We start from the raw sequence: 15,647 nt of genomic DNA on the forward strand, positions 1-15,647 counted from the left end.
TATGTATAACCAACTCATACTCAACAACTCATATCTCTAGGTTTGAAGACTTATATGATAATACCGTCTCACGATCACTCGAGATAAATTCCATGAAGTGATACAAGTGAGCGTGGGTTGAATCTAATACTCGAATCACTATTCCAGGAGTACTCATGAACACTGCAGCCCCTTTGTCCCAGACAAACTACAGACCCTTCATGACAGTCTTGCCTCATTACCTACTTCCAAAGTATGATTGACTGTGGATGGTTTGAATAATATGATATACCATAACATATGTAACGACCCAAAAATCACGACTAAAAATTTCTTTTAAAACATTACTAAAACCATGTTTATAAAAACGTATCATAAGTCATAACATAATTTTCGAGTATTAAATTCAAAATATAATCTCATTATCAGAGTAAAACATTCCCCAGGCTAATTGACTATGGTGTGTGCACTGCAATCTCTCCGAGCTCCTCATTTAAAAACAGAGTACCTGAAACCAAAACTGAAAACCATAAGCACGGAGCTTAGTGAGCTCCCCCGAACTACCACATACCATACCATAACATATAAAACACATACTGGGCCTTGCCCACTACATCGGACCGAGGTCCGGAATAACTGGGGCCTTGCCCCCTGCATCAGACCGAAGTCCAGAAACTGACTGGGACCTTGTCCCCTGCATCGGACCGAAGTCCAGACTAACTGACTAGGACCTTGTCCCCTGCATCGGGCCGAAGTCCGGACTAACTGGGGCTTGCCCCCTGCATCGGACCGAAGTTCGGAAACTGATTGGGACCTTGTCCCCTGCATCGGACCAAAGTCCGGACTAACTGCATCGGACCGAAGTCTGGGACTAACTGAACAAAGCATAACATAAGCATAACAACTAGCATGAACACACATATACTGCATACCGCATCGGGCCGTGACTCGGAACACATAACACATAAATCCTGTCTGAGCCACGAAGGCATCAAACATACTAACTACTGCATCGGACCGAAGTCCGGAAACTACTGCTAACTAAACGGGCCGACATTGTGGCCTTAGACCCGTTCCTACTGGAAGGAAACTCACCTCGAAATGCTGACTGCTGAACTCCTAAATGAGAAATCCCCGACTACTGCTCCGGCTGCTTCCCAGCTATCATGGGAAAATAAAATACTAATTCAGAATAGCGATTCTCCTATGGGCAAAATGACCATTTTACCCCTGCTATGGCATGGGTCACAACATGGCCCAAAAACCCTCAATTCCTTCTAAGCCCATCCATGGCCCCACTAAAGGCCCACTAATGGCCCAATTTGCTCCTTTGGTCCCAAACCCCTTTATTGGACCTTACTCAAGCCCAATGCTAAATCCTTGGTCCTTAACAACGGAATTCTGATGGCCCAATAAGGCCCAAGGACCCTAAGTCTCAACTCAGCCCACACCGAGGCCCAAAATGCAATAAGCCCAACTGACTGGGTTACGCGGGGCGTACTCTAATGTACGCTTAGCGTACTGGCCTGCTAGAGAGTACGCGGGGCGTACCTGCAATTACGCTCGGCGTACTTACTCTGTTAAGACACTTTCCATTAAGCACTTAATACTCCGACTCAGGAGCCATAAACTTAGATCCAGGTCTTATTCCATGCATTAAGCCATAAAGTCACTGACTTGGTGACTTTATATGGCCCAAACCAACCCAACTCTCAAAACACTCTTCTACTTTCATAAAGGGGACTAGATCTCATGCATGGACTTAATAGGACCACAAATCTTGAAACTTTACTACTTCTGGGACTCATATGACTCTAAGGGAGGCACCCCTGGTCTTAGAAACGAGCTTAAGTCATAAAGTCCAAATCTTGGGACCAAAAGGTCAAAAACTTGTACTAAGGAGATCTAAGAGGTTAATCATCAAGCTCAAGACTTTTTACCTTGCAAAGGTCTGAAATGAAGCACTTATCCCAAATCTACAAGCTCTAGCTTCAAAGGTTCCTCCTTGCCAATCTTCTTCTCTTTTCTTCCAAGCTTTAATCCACCAAAATGGATTCTCCAAGGTCAAGATCTCATAAAATGAAGGTAGGGACGTTCTAGGGTTTGTTCTGAGGTTGGGGAGGCTCATATGGGGGCTAGGGTTGGAACCATAATGTCCTTTATATAATGCTCAATCCGAAATTAGGGTTTCATAGCTTTTAGCGTACGTTGGGTGTACCTCCTGGTACGCTGGGCGTATGCCTTGGACACGCACGACCAAGCTGCTTCATTACGCTGGGCGTACCCATGCATGTTCCAAACATGCATGAATGGTCTTTCATGCAAACTTTTCTCTATAAGGGCCATTCTTGCCAAATCTTCAAAGTGTCATAACTCTTTCATTCTAGATCTGTTTCTGATGAGCTTTATATCCACAGAAAGGTGACGAGACACCCTACGTTTCTAACGACACAACCCGGCCCGAAAACTTCTCGAATAATAACTCCAAATTTAATAAAGGACTAAAACGCCCCTGGCCTTGGCCTCTGAAATTCCATATCGAATATTTTAGAACAGGGTGTTACAACATAATTATTCTGGAAGTCAAAGCATCCAAATTGAAATGATAGTAAATGATTGACAGAAGATAGTAACACTTTACTTATAAATAAATAACAACTTTTATTTAATTATGAAATGTCAATTACACTTTACAAATTTCAAAATCTATCTAATTTCTAAAACTAATATTACCCTTTATCCCAATGCGCCTCGCATGCTGAAGATGCTTAATCCTACACAGTCCCTTCGTGAGGGGATCTGTTGGGTTCTCATCTGATGATACCTCTTTGCCACGAGGAGTCATTCTTCTATTCGATGTGTAATGAAATACTATTTTCTGTCGATATGTATGGATCTCCCGTGATCCCTTAGTTCCTTGGCTAAGGCAACTACAATTTAACTATCATAGAAAATCTCCATAGGCTCCTTTATAGTTGGTACTACTCCAAGGTCTCCAATGAAGTTCTTCAGCCATATTGCCTCCTTTGTTGCCTCGCTTGTTGCTATGTACTCTGATTCGCAAGTTGAATCAGCCACTGACTCCTTCTTGGAACTTTTCCAAGTGATTTCTCCTCCATTTAAGGTAAAGACCCAACCTGGCTGAGAGCGGAAATTATCCTTAACAGTCTGAAAGCTAGCATCACTATGTCCTACTACCCTCAAGTCATCACTCCCACTAAAGGTAAGGACCCAATCCTTAGTTCTCCGCAGGTACTTGAGAATGTTCTTTACCGCAGTCCAATGAGCCTTGCTACGGTTCCCCTGGTATCTGCTGACCATGCTCAAAGCAAAGGCCACATCAGGACGAGTAAAAGTCATAGCATACATGATTGAGCTAACAGTTGAAGCATACGGTACTCGACTCTTCTTAGCTATCTCAGCCTCTGTACTCAGGCTCTGAGTCTTACTCAATCTAGCGTTACTCTGGATCGGTAACTCTCCTTTTTTGGAATCATGCATGCTGAACCTATTCAACACCTTATCCAAGTAGGTACTTTGACTAAGTCCAATTAGTCTCTTACTCCTGTCTCTCAAAATCCTTATCCAAGGTCTTTCATAGCGAAACACTTCCCAATCCAGGACTTCACCTCCTGTAGTGTTGGGATGTCATTTCCTATGAGTAGTATGTCATCCACATACAATAACAAAAAAGCTAACTATACTCCCACTAGCCTTGACATATATACAGGACTCATCTTCGCTCCTCGAAAAACCAAACTCTTTGACTTTCTTATCGAAACAAAGATTGCATCTACGAGGTGCATGTTTCAATCCATAGATGGATTTCTCAAGCTTACACACTCTATTAGGGTACTTTGTGCTGTCAAAACCCTCTAGCTGACTCATGTAAACATCCTCAGCTAACTTTCCATTAAGGAAAGCAGGTTTTACATCCATTTTCCATATTTCATAATCATGAAATGCGGCAATAGCTAGCATAACCCTGATAGACTTAATCTTCGCTACTAGTGAAAAGGTCTCATTATAGTCAACTCCTGAAGTTTGAGAAAAGCCATTTGCAACCAGTCGCGCCTTATAAGTGTGCACATTATCATCCATGTGGGTATTCTTCTTGAAGATCCATTTTCACCCGACTATCTTACGACATGGTACATTGTCAACCAAGTTCCAAACTTGATTGTCATACATGGATTGTATCTCGCTGTCCATAGCCTCTTTCCATCTAGCAACCTCAGGATCTTCCATGGCTTTCGAGTAGCTGTTAGGTTCATCCAAACTTACCAGTCTGCTATCACTGATAAGTGTATCACCTTCCGCAGTAATATGGAAACCATAGTAATGCTCAGGTGCATTCCTAACTCTAGTGGAATGCCTCAGAGGTACAGACTCGTCAGTTGGATCAACAAGAGTTTCCTCCTCAGGTTGATTGCTAGGGTTTGAGGTTCCTTCACCACTTGACTATTGAATTTCTTCAAGATCAATTTGCCTCCCACTATTTCCTTGGCTTATGAACTCTCTTTCACGAAAGACTCCTCTCCTTGCCATAAAGAACACATTATCATTGGGTCTATAGAAGAGGTAACCAAAGGATTTTTGTGGGTAGCCAATGAAAAATACACCGCTCACTTTGAGGTTCGAGCTTATCGTGAGTCTTGCACCTCACAAAAGCCTCGCAACCCCAATTCTTGATGTGGTCCAAATTGGGAATTTTCCCAGGTCACATCTCATGTGGTGTTTTGGCAACCTTTTTGGTAGGGACTAGATTAAGGATATGGGCGGCAACCTCTAAGGCATACCCCCAAAATGAGATTGGTAGTGAAGCTCGACTCATCATGGAACGAACCATGTCTAACAAGGTTCGATTATGCCTCTCAGCCATACCATTAAGTTGTGGTGTTCTGGGAGGTGTTAATTATGAGACAATCCCACATTCCTTAAGATAGTCAACGAACTCTGTACTAAGATACTCACCGCCTCAATCGGATTGAAGCATCTTAATGTTCATGCCCAGCTGATTCTCCACTTCCTATTTAAACTCCTTGAACTTTTCAAAGATTTCTGACTTATGCTTGATTAAGTAGACATAACCATATCTACTGTAATCATCAGTAAAAGTCACATAGAAGTGATTAGCATCCCTTGTGGTGGTTCTGAAGGGTCCACACACATTTGTGTGTACAAGATCCAACAAACCTTCACCCCTAGCACAGGTACCAATGAAGGGTGACTTTGTCATTTTTCCAAGTAAACAAGATTCACAACTATCATCCGACTTTAGGTTAAATGACTCCAAGACTTCATCCTTTTGGAGTTGGCCTATGAATTTCTTGCTAACATGTCCAAAACGACAATGCCATAATGATGCTTTATCCAAGCTAGTGGAAGAATCAATACACAACACATTATTTCCTAGGTTATCTACAACCGACAAAGTTTCATATACACCATCACAAGGTAATTCTTTAAAATAAAAAACATCATTATAAAAAGCAATAATACCCCCCACATTTATTATCAAATGAAAAAGTATATCCTTGTTTGTACGAACCGTGAAAGGAAATAATATTTCTCGCCATTTCAGACGAGTAACAACATTTATTCAAATCTAATCTTAACCCACTACTTAGAAACAAAGAATAAACTCCAATCTTGGTGACAGGTGAAGCTTTCCTATTCCCCATGATCAAGTTTATATTCCCATGCTCCATATTCTCACTTCTTCTTAGTCCCTGCAAATCAGAACATATGTGAATACCAAAACTTGTATCAAGGACCCAAGAATTAGAATATGTTGAGTTATTAGACAATATAGTGTAAATACTTGCATGGTTGGGTTTCTCTTTCCCATCCTTAACATCTTGCAAGTATTTTGGGCAGTTTCGCTTCAAGTGCGCCTTTTCATGGAAATAGAAGCATTCAACCTCTTTAGGGTTGGCAGAAGGAGTGACCGAACCATCTTTGGTTCTACTTGAAGAGGATCCATAAAGAGACTTTCCCTTGGTACCCTTCGAAGGGCTCTTCCTCTTCTTCCCTTTACCTTGCCTGATAGCTAGAACAGGGGAGGTGGTAGGAGTAGGAGTGGTAATAACTTATTTACCTTTAAGACCACTTTTGGCGGTTTTCAAAAGTCCCTGAAGTTTGCTGAGTGTGACCTCCTCTTTGTTCATATGATAGGTCATTTGGAACTGATCATAACAAGAAGGTAAGGAGTGCAGTATGATATCAATAGCCAACTCCTCGGGGAAGTTCACATTCAACTTTAGCAAACGATCCACAAACCTTTGCATTTTCTGCATGTGACCCGTGATGTGTTCACCATCCTTCAACTGGATTGTTATCATGGAGGAGATTATTTCATATCGCTCTTGACGAGCACTCTGATGGTATCTTTCCATCAAATCCTGGTGCATCTCAAATGGATAAAAGTCCTCATAGGACTTTTGGAGCACGATTGTCATCGTGGCCAACATGATACATGCCACTTTGGTAAAATCTCTCTCATGTACCCTAAAGTCAGCGATCTCCTCGGGAGTAGTAGTAGACTCGTCAAGATCCTTTAGCTCCTTGTTGAGGACATATTCTTTGTCCTCATAGCGAGTGACCATCCTTATGTTCCTAATCCAATCATTAAAATTAGTCTCATCAAAATATGACTCTCCCACGAAGGTTCATGAGAGAGAAGGAATCGGTAGGGTTTGAGCCAGAAGTAGCATTGTTGGAAGACATCTGAAAAAGAAGAAAGACAAGTTCAGATTAGATATATAAATAGTCCTTAATAAGACACCCAAATGTAATATTAAGGCTAGGACCCAACACAATATTTTATAACTTAGAAGAGGGATGCCGTAATCCATGCTATAAAATATTTGAAGGTAGATGAATCATGATTCAACAATTTCAACCATGAAAATGAAATGTATTATTAGGTTTTAATTGGTTTTGAGACTCCTACATTCTTTTGAGATTCATTGAACTTTTCAATGGCATATTTCAATCTCGATTGTGCCCTTCAAGTTTTGTGATTGGGATGTCGAGGATCAAAAAACAAGGTGTGAATAACCATGCAAATATACTTGGTACTCTTAATTTTTTTATCACCTAATCGATGTTCCGGTTAACCACACGCGCTCCACCGATCTATGATAAACCTTAAGCCACCCTTTGCCAAACTTGTTAAATCCAAGTTAGTTTGTCGGTTAACCACACACGCTCCACTAACGACTTAAGAAAGGTGCAAAGTGTAATTTCATGGGTTAACACCAAATTCACATTTTCCTTAAGTAACTAAGATTGGGAATTTATAAAACATTTAGTTACTTTATAATAATCATTATACTTTTAATGAGAATTAAAGTTATTGTCCTACCTGTTCGGCTAACAACCCTCCACCAATCAAGGAAGCGGTGGGTGAGAGTGGACACCCATTAAGATACCATTTTATAGGCAACAACCTTATACCCCCCTTATAGACCGGCTTCGTGAATGATTCCTACTAACGGTAAAACGACTTGATCTTATACAAATATATTATTAACTTATAATACTATTAAGTATAAGTGTTGAATTTTAACTTATAAAATTGTAGGGGTTGGAACTAAAGTTTTCTAAAGTGACTTTACTTGATCCAAAACTTGAGGGCATGTTTTGTAACTACTCAAAACTTTTCAACTTCATAACTTATGAGTTAATGGTTTATTAAAGTGAAGACTCTTCATTTTATGTAACCTATGTGTTCTATAATGGATTTTAAAAGATAAGACTTTTGGTAATCTATAACTTGAGGACAAATTATGGAATCCATTAAAACATCTAGATCAAGAATTAAACTAACAACCAATTTGCCAATAATTCCTATGATCTACCAAACTCATAAGTGTATGAACATTCATATCAACAATTTCAAGAATCATATAAATACAAATAAAACTTGAAATTTTGATAATTACCTTTGAAATTGGATTAGCATAATCATTACCACATCAAAAACAGGTTTTATAAATCCAAAATAGTTTAGTGTAATTATTCTAGTCCAATTCTAGTTTAAAAACTCGAAAAACTGCACTCTAAGCCTCCTCCTCGTCGAGTGCACGAACCTACTTGACGAGTAGGATGAAGATATGCTTGGACTCATCGAGTCCTCCCATGAACTCGGCGAGTCCACTCAACAGAATGCAGATTTTTCGAATTTCTTCAACAATTTGCATCACGTATCAAGAAAACAAGCCTAGGCTCTGATACCACTGAAGGGTTTTGAGCATTCTAACACTCCTATGGTGTACATTCAACACTAGAAACCTTGGATCTATGTTTTACTAAGATAGATGAAAATTTGATTTTTACAAGGTTCTTATCCTAACTAGCATGGCATGGGGAACTTGAAACATAAAAGCTAGTAAAAGAACATACATTTCTTGTTGCTTGGATTCCTTAAGAACTTTGTGAGCCTAGCACCCCAAATGTGATGCCTCAAATGTTACACACAACACCACAACTCTTCGAATAACTTTGAGAGAAGCACACTATCACTCCAAATCGGCTAGCCCTCCTTGTTATTCACTTAGTAACGATTTTGGTAGCCTATGGGGTCCTTATATAGTGTGTCACAAGTAGGGTTATACCATGTTAACCCTAATTGTCATGGCTTTTCATTTCATCCATGATCCATGGGTTTTAACCACCATGGACCATCCATGGAGCACCTTATGGGTTTTAACCCAATTCAATAAACCATGGATCATTAGCCTACTAAATAAGAATGGATGATTTACACAATCAATCCCCATATATTTAATTAGTCTCTTTTTGATCACAAAATTAATTCCAAATTAATTATTGATCAATACTAATTAAATAATATAATTTCATATTAATATATTATAACTTATAATATATTAACAAATCATAAGTTTCCTTCTTCTCAGTTTGTTTATCTAATTATCATGATGCCATGCAACCCAAATAGACCATGCCAACCGGGTCAAGTACATAGCAGAAATAGTTATGGACTTAGACACCTTATCCAATAATAACTACTCAGATAGTCCATTAAGGCCCAAGAATTAAAGCCTAAAAGGTGGCCCAAAACACAAAGCCCAAATGCGAAAACCCAACAGATGGCGTACGCTGGGGATACCTCGAAGGTGCGCAGACATATGTGAGCCTTGCATTGACCGCATACTGGGACGTTGACTAAGTACATGGGGTGTACTTCTTCCTATGTGGGGCGTACCCTGGCATAGCCCAAAAACTTGTTTGGTTCTTAATAGCTTAAGCGCTTAAGCCCAAACTTCAGATCCATGGTTCAAAAGTACTCCCAAATCATAAAGTCTCAAACTTTAATACTTTAGACGTCCAAAAGGTCCTTAATACATGGTCTTAACTCACTAAGACCTCCCACAAAGAACATGGAGTCAAACTAGCTAAAGGGACCTTATTTTTATGTCTTAGAACCAATCCTTGGGTCTGAAAGGACAGTCAAACACGTTCAAAACAAAGCATGCATAATATTGGGACTTTTGGGGCAAGAAGGACACCATAAAGCTACCAAAAAAAGATCTAAACACTCCAAGCATAAAGGAAAAAGATTTTTACCTTGTGGAGCTTCTTTATGAAGTGATGATCCAAGATCTACTAGCCTTCTTCACTCTCCAATCAACTTGATGTAACTTCTTCTTCTTCAATCACACAAGAAACACACTCTTAGCTCAAACACACACATACTAGAGAAGTTAGGGTTTGCCAAAATGATTCCAGAATTTAGAGGCTGAAATGATGAGGGAAAAGGGTCAATAAAGATGCTTAAATACTCCATAAACCCTAAAAATTAGGGTTTTCACCTGGACACATGTACGCCCAATGTACTGGGCGTGACCTAGTATGCTTAGTGTACTCACATGTACGCCCTGCGTACTATTCATGCTCCAAAATCACCATCTTGTCACTAGGGCTTCCCATGGCCGCTTCTTTCCAATCCAAGGACCAAAAATGACATAATTAAAACCCAATGGAAGAATTTGAAGTTACTTGAAAGATGGGATGTTACAAAAAAATGGGTAAAATGGTCTTTGGGTAGCTTCCTATATGGAACGGTGGCGAAGATAAGCAAAAGTCATTGGGTTGCTTGGTCAAAAGTTCTAGCTTCTGAAAGCAATGGTTATTTAGGGGTGGAAGCCCTAAAAAGTCATAATCATGCTCTACTCTCCAAATGCTGGTGGAGATGAAAGTCACGAGAAAATGGACTATTGTATGATACGATCTCAAGGATTCATAATTTGAATAACAGTCTTCTAGACATTCTTGTGAAGAAATCTATTCCGAGAATTGGAACAATATTGTTATGTCTTTAATAGGTCTTAGAATCATAACCACTAATCCCTTTGATATTCTATCCTTCGTTGTAGGTCATGGCAACTCTAGTCTCTTCTAGAAAGACACTTGGATTGGCTCCTTGAAATTTCAAAATTGTTTCCCTATCATGTATGCCTTGGAATCCTCGAAGCTCTATAAAGTAATTAATAGATGTTCCATAAACATTCACTGCTGGTGTTGGTTAAGCTCTCCTATAAGCCTGGAAGCTCCTGGGGAAATCCTCGACTTAAATTTAGTCATCGACCCATTCAACTTTACATATCTCTTAGATAAATTTCAATTTTTAATAGCTCTTGATCATCCTTTCTTGATGGATTTGATGAGATATTATTTGGATTCAGGATTTCATCCTTATATTGCCCCCTCAATTATCTGGGTTGATTCGGTTCCATCCAAAGTTTTATGTTTTATCTAGCTGGCTAAATTGAATAGTGTTCTAGTTGTTGAGGCTTTAATACCGAGAGGTACAACTGTTCAATATGGTCTTTATCCTTATTACCACTCTGCTACTGAATGTATAGACCATCTACTTACGGGCTGCTCTTTTGCATCCAATATTTGGGACTAGGTTTTTACGTAGTGTAATATTCCTAATTAAGACTTTTCTAAGGCCTTAGATAAAATTGACTTTGTAGGAAAATAGGGTAATTGACTAAGGAAATGCAAGAAACTCATCATAATTTTGTATTTTCTATTATGGTGCATTTGCAAGGAGTGCAAAAACAAGGTGTTCAATAAGGTATCTCTTTCTCCCACCAAGGTAGTTGAAAATGTCATATATGTTTCATATTTGGGTGTAAATGTGGAGGGGGTTTAGCCAATTGTAATAGGGTCAATTGTAGTGTTTCTTCAGTTTCTTAGTAATTTGTACCTTGTTTATTTTTCCTTTTTTTTAGTCACTTTCTAATCATGGTACACTCCTTTGATGTCATTTTCCGTTTGCAAAAAAAGATAGTCTATAGTTTGATGTGTTTGAAATAAGATCCATTTCAGATTTGTTCTTGACATACATAGCTTTTACATAAAGTTATCTCAGACTAGTCCGAAACCAACCATTTGGGATTTATGTACAGGTGATTTCCTTTTCATTTACATCATACCATCAAAAAACATTCCCTAATCTAAAGATGTTTGGATTCACCGTCTATTAATAAAACTGGCAGCCAATAATACTCTTATATCCTAATATACTTCGACATTTGTTTATTTTTTTAGTTTTTTCTATATGAAGACAAAACAAAACATCCTGAACCATTACATAATAGTTCTTCCCATTCCTGACTGTTTGTCTTTATACCTAATTGGAATATGTGTAGGGGTGCAAACGAGCCGAACCAAGCCCAAGCTTGGCCAGGCACGGCTCGGGCTCGTTTAAGTTTTAAGAGGCTAGAACTTGAGTTCAGATCCGTTTGAGCTTTCTTGTACTGAGCTCGACTCAAGCTCATAAATAATTATACAAGCTTGGCTCGGGCTCGAGCTCTACTTGTTTTTTTTCCAATGTGCTTAAATAAGCCTAAGCCCAATCAAAGCTCGTTTACTAATACCCTAAATCCCTAATTACCCAAATATGTTTTATTTTAATATAATAACAATAATAATAATAATAATAACAAATTATATTATATATTTAGGCTCATGAGTCTAATCGAGCTTAGTCACATAGGCTTGAGCTTAATATTAATCCCAAGCTTGGCTCATGATTGTTTAAAATCGATTTCGAATCGAGCTTATAACGATCCGATCTTGAGTAGCTCGTTTAAAATCGGTTTCGAGTCGAGCTTAATATTAAAAAAAGATAGTAATCCTCAAAGAAGAACATAAAAAAGTCATCGATTAACAAAAAAGAGTCTAAAAATGTCATTGTGACAACTGTAGAAATTAGGTCACCGTTAAACGAACAGTGTTAGTCTAATCACTGTTATAATAAAACTAGTGAGTAATAATCAAATCATTTTAATTCTTATAGGGTATTATACTTTTAAATACATCCAAAATATCGATCAAGTCTTGGATTAATATGAATCCCTTATAAACAAACAGTTTCGGCATACATATGGAATAGGTTAGTACATACGAGTGAAAGATATATATATATATATATATATATATATATATATATATATATATATATATATATATATATTAGATATTATCATGTGTTATCAATAGGTTCATCACCTAGTCCTTAAAATAGGAAAATTTGGAAATAAAGAACGTCGAAAACGCAGTTTGTATGCAAAAGTTACAACCATTTTAAGAAAAACGACAACATGGTAACAACTCACTGCCTGTTAGGTGTAAAAACATGAACTTCAAATGAATTATGAGACATCTTAAGAAATGAATTTTTATTGCTGATCAATTTCCCTGTGAACCTCATTCAATTTAGGAATTTATCACGTTCCTAACATTTTCTGCTCGAAAATACCCTGAACTATTGTAGATAAGGTTTGCCTTCTTCATTAAAATCGGTTTTGAGTCGAGCTTAATATTCAAAAAAGATAGTAATCCTCAAAAAAAGAACATAAAAAAGTCACCGATTAACAAAAAAGAGTCTAAAAATGTCATTGTGACAACTATAGAAATAGGTCACCGTTAAACGAACAATGTTAGTCTAATCACTAGTGAGTAATAATCAAATCATTTTATTGTATAGGGTATTAGACTTTGAAATACATCCAAAATATCGATCAAGTCTTGGATTGATATGAATCCCTGATAAACAAACATTTTCGGAATACATAAGGAATAGGTTAGTACATACGATCGAAAGAGATATATGTATTAGATATTATCGTGTGGTATCAATAGGTTCATCACCTATCCTTAAAATAGGAAAATTTGGACATAAAGAACGTCGAAAACGCAGTTTGTATGCAAAAGCTACAACCGTTTTAAGAAAAACGACAAAATGGTAACAACTCACCGCCTGTTAGGTGTTAAAACATGAACTTCAAATGAATTATGAGACGTCTTAAGAAATGAATTTTTATTGCTGATCAATTTTCCTCTGAACCTCATTCAATTTAGGAATTTATCACGTTCCTAACATTTTCTGCCCGAAAATACCCTCAACTATTGTAGATAAGGTTGAACAGTTAAGGTTTGCCTTCTTCACTAAGTAATGTTCAAACGGTCCGTGGGTCATTTTCCGAATTTTGTAATGAAATTTAGTTGTATAATATGAATCAAATTTTAATGTAGAAATTTATTTAAGAGCTAACTTTTCCATTACGTGTCATTTCGACTCTTTTACAAAATGAAAGTTCACAACTATAAATAGATAATGCTCGAAAGCGACAATTAAACGCTTCTTTAGGATAGCTACCCTATTAGTCCACAACCAGAAATCGAACAATTTTGCTTAGGATATCATATAGTTTTTGATTTTATAAATGAAAACCTCGCAAGTTAAATTTTACGAAACGCTAGATAGGATCTAAAATATCTACTTTTGATCTCAACTGTCGGATCGCTTTCGTTTCGGACCGTTAGATCAAAATCTCATTTGCTATATAAGGGAGGGGACATCACCCTCAAAACTTTCACACCTCTCTCTCTCTCTCTCTCTCTCTCTCTATATATATATATATATATATATATATATATATATATATATATATCCCTTACCGACTCCCTCTCTCTCGACAACCGCCTACCTCCGCTGGCTGTAACCACTGTCATCTCCAATCTCCACCACACCGGAAAACCGAGGAGCAGCTGCTTGTCGCCTTTTTTCTTCTGACTAAGCACCGACTAGCCTACCTCTGCCGATCGTCGTCGTGCGCCGCCACCGGTCGCAGTCTATCGACGATTTTTCCGGTAAAACACTATTCACCGACAAGTTTTCCAGTGAGCTGTCCGACCAATTTTCGAGTGCAACTCTGGCAAGTTTTTCTGGAGAAACACTATTCACTAGCAAAACAGTATTCGCGCGACACTATTCACCGAACTTCGAAATTCCTATTTTTCGGGTTTTTCTTATATCTTCTGTTTCTTGATTACGCTACAGCCATATGAGTGTCACAACCCCATTTTAAATCTTTTACTGTTTTCGGGGGAACATACATATATTAAAATGTGTTATTTCTATTAGGATTACAGAAATGCGATTAAAACATTATCGAAGCTCTATTCAAACAATAATTATAGTAGAATTATATTGTAATAACTCTATCTCAATACCAAATATAGTAGAAATATATTGTAGATCCTCGAATTATAAAAAGATTGTAGTAGTATGTAGTACTATAGATATTTTGTCCGGAAACATATAATATAAAGTTAGGGCCATGAAATTGATTAAATATCAATAAATTCGTGTGAGCCTACTTATTCATCAACTAAGTATCAAAACCTTAGAAAGACCTTCGTCTTATAACCGTTAATTCTTGGGGTGCGGAAGAATTATATATCGGTCTATATAGGTTTACACCCATACATGTTGTTGCTATCTACCACATTGACGGTCGAGTCACACCGGATGATAATTGTCTTTTATCATTTCGACGTCCTGATGAAGCATTGGGAGAGGCATGTCAGTCTAAAATTGTTGGTTATAGGACATCATACTGAATATAAATTATGTATATGAAACTTAAAATACCTATATACATACAAGAAATATCTTTTTATCAAGAACTTAGTTATGAAATCTCATAATAATACGATACATTCTGCAGGCTAGGAAACTATATATATATATATATATATATATATATATATATATATATATATATATATATATATATATATATGAGTGTTGCAGAAATCGGCTTTGGTGGACGATTAATTGTTTTGCCGCCTTGAACCGATTAAGATTAGGGTGCTTGGCGGGAATTGGTCAAAATCGGTCCAAGTCGTGCTTGGCAGTCCTTGTCGGTCCTCGGCGGTCATAGTCGGGAATTTTTTTCAAAGTTCGAAAATTTTAATTTTCAAATATTACACCAAATTTTTATATTTTCATATATTTAAGCTTTAAACTTTTTAAATATTATACTAAAATTTTGAAAATCTCAAATTTTTAAATTTTTAAAATTTTAAATTTTTAAAATTTTAAATTTTCAAATACATAGTTTTTTAGGGAATATAAATCTTTTAAATAATTTAGTGTCCCCGATTAATCTCCGCCTACTTTAATTAATCGCTTATCGCCAGTCGATAGTTGAGCAACCGCCGAACGATTTTTACAACCTTGATCCAAATAAAAAATATTTATCAACTTTATAATGACCATACTTTGGTTACAAAAGTAGATTTGATACAAAACTTCACTTTATAGAAGAACTATGTGAAAT

The sequence above is a fragment of the Lactuca serriola genome, chromosome 4 (genome assembly GCF_051521515.1).
Source record: "Lactuca serriola cultivar US96UC23 chromosome 4, Lser_US96UC23_V15, whole genome shotgun sequence".
NCBI classification, from domain to species: Eukaryota; Viridiplantae; Streptophyta; class Magnoliopsida; order Asterales; family Asteraceae; genus Lactuca; species Lactuca serriola.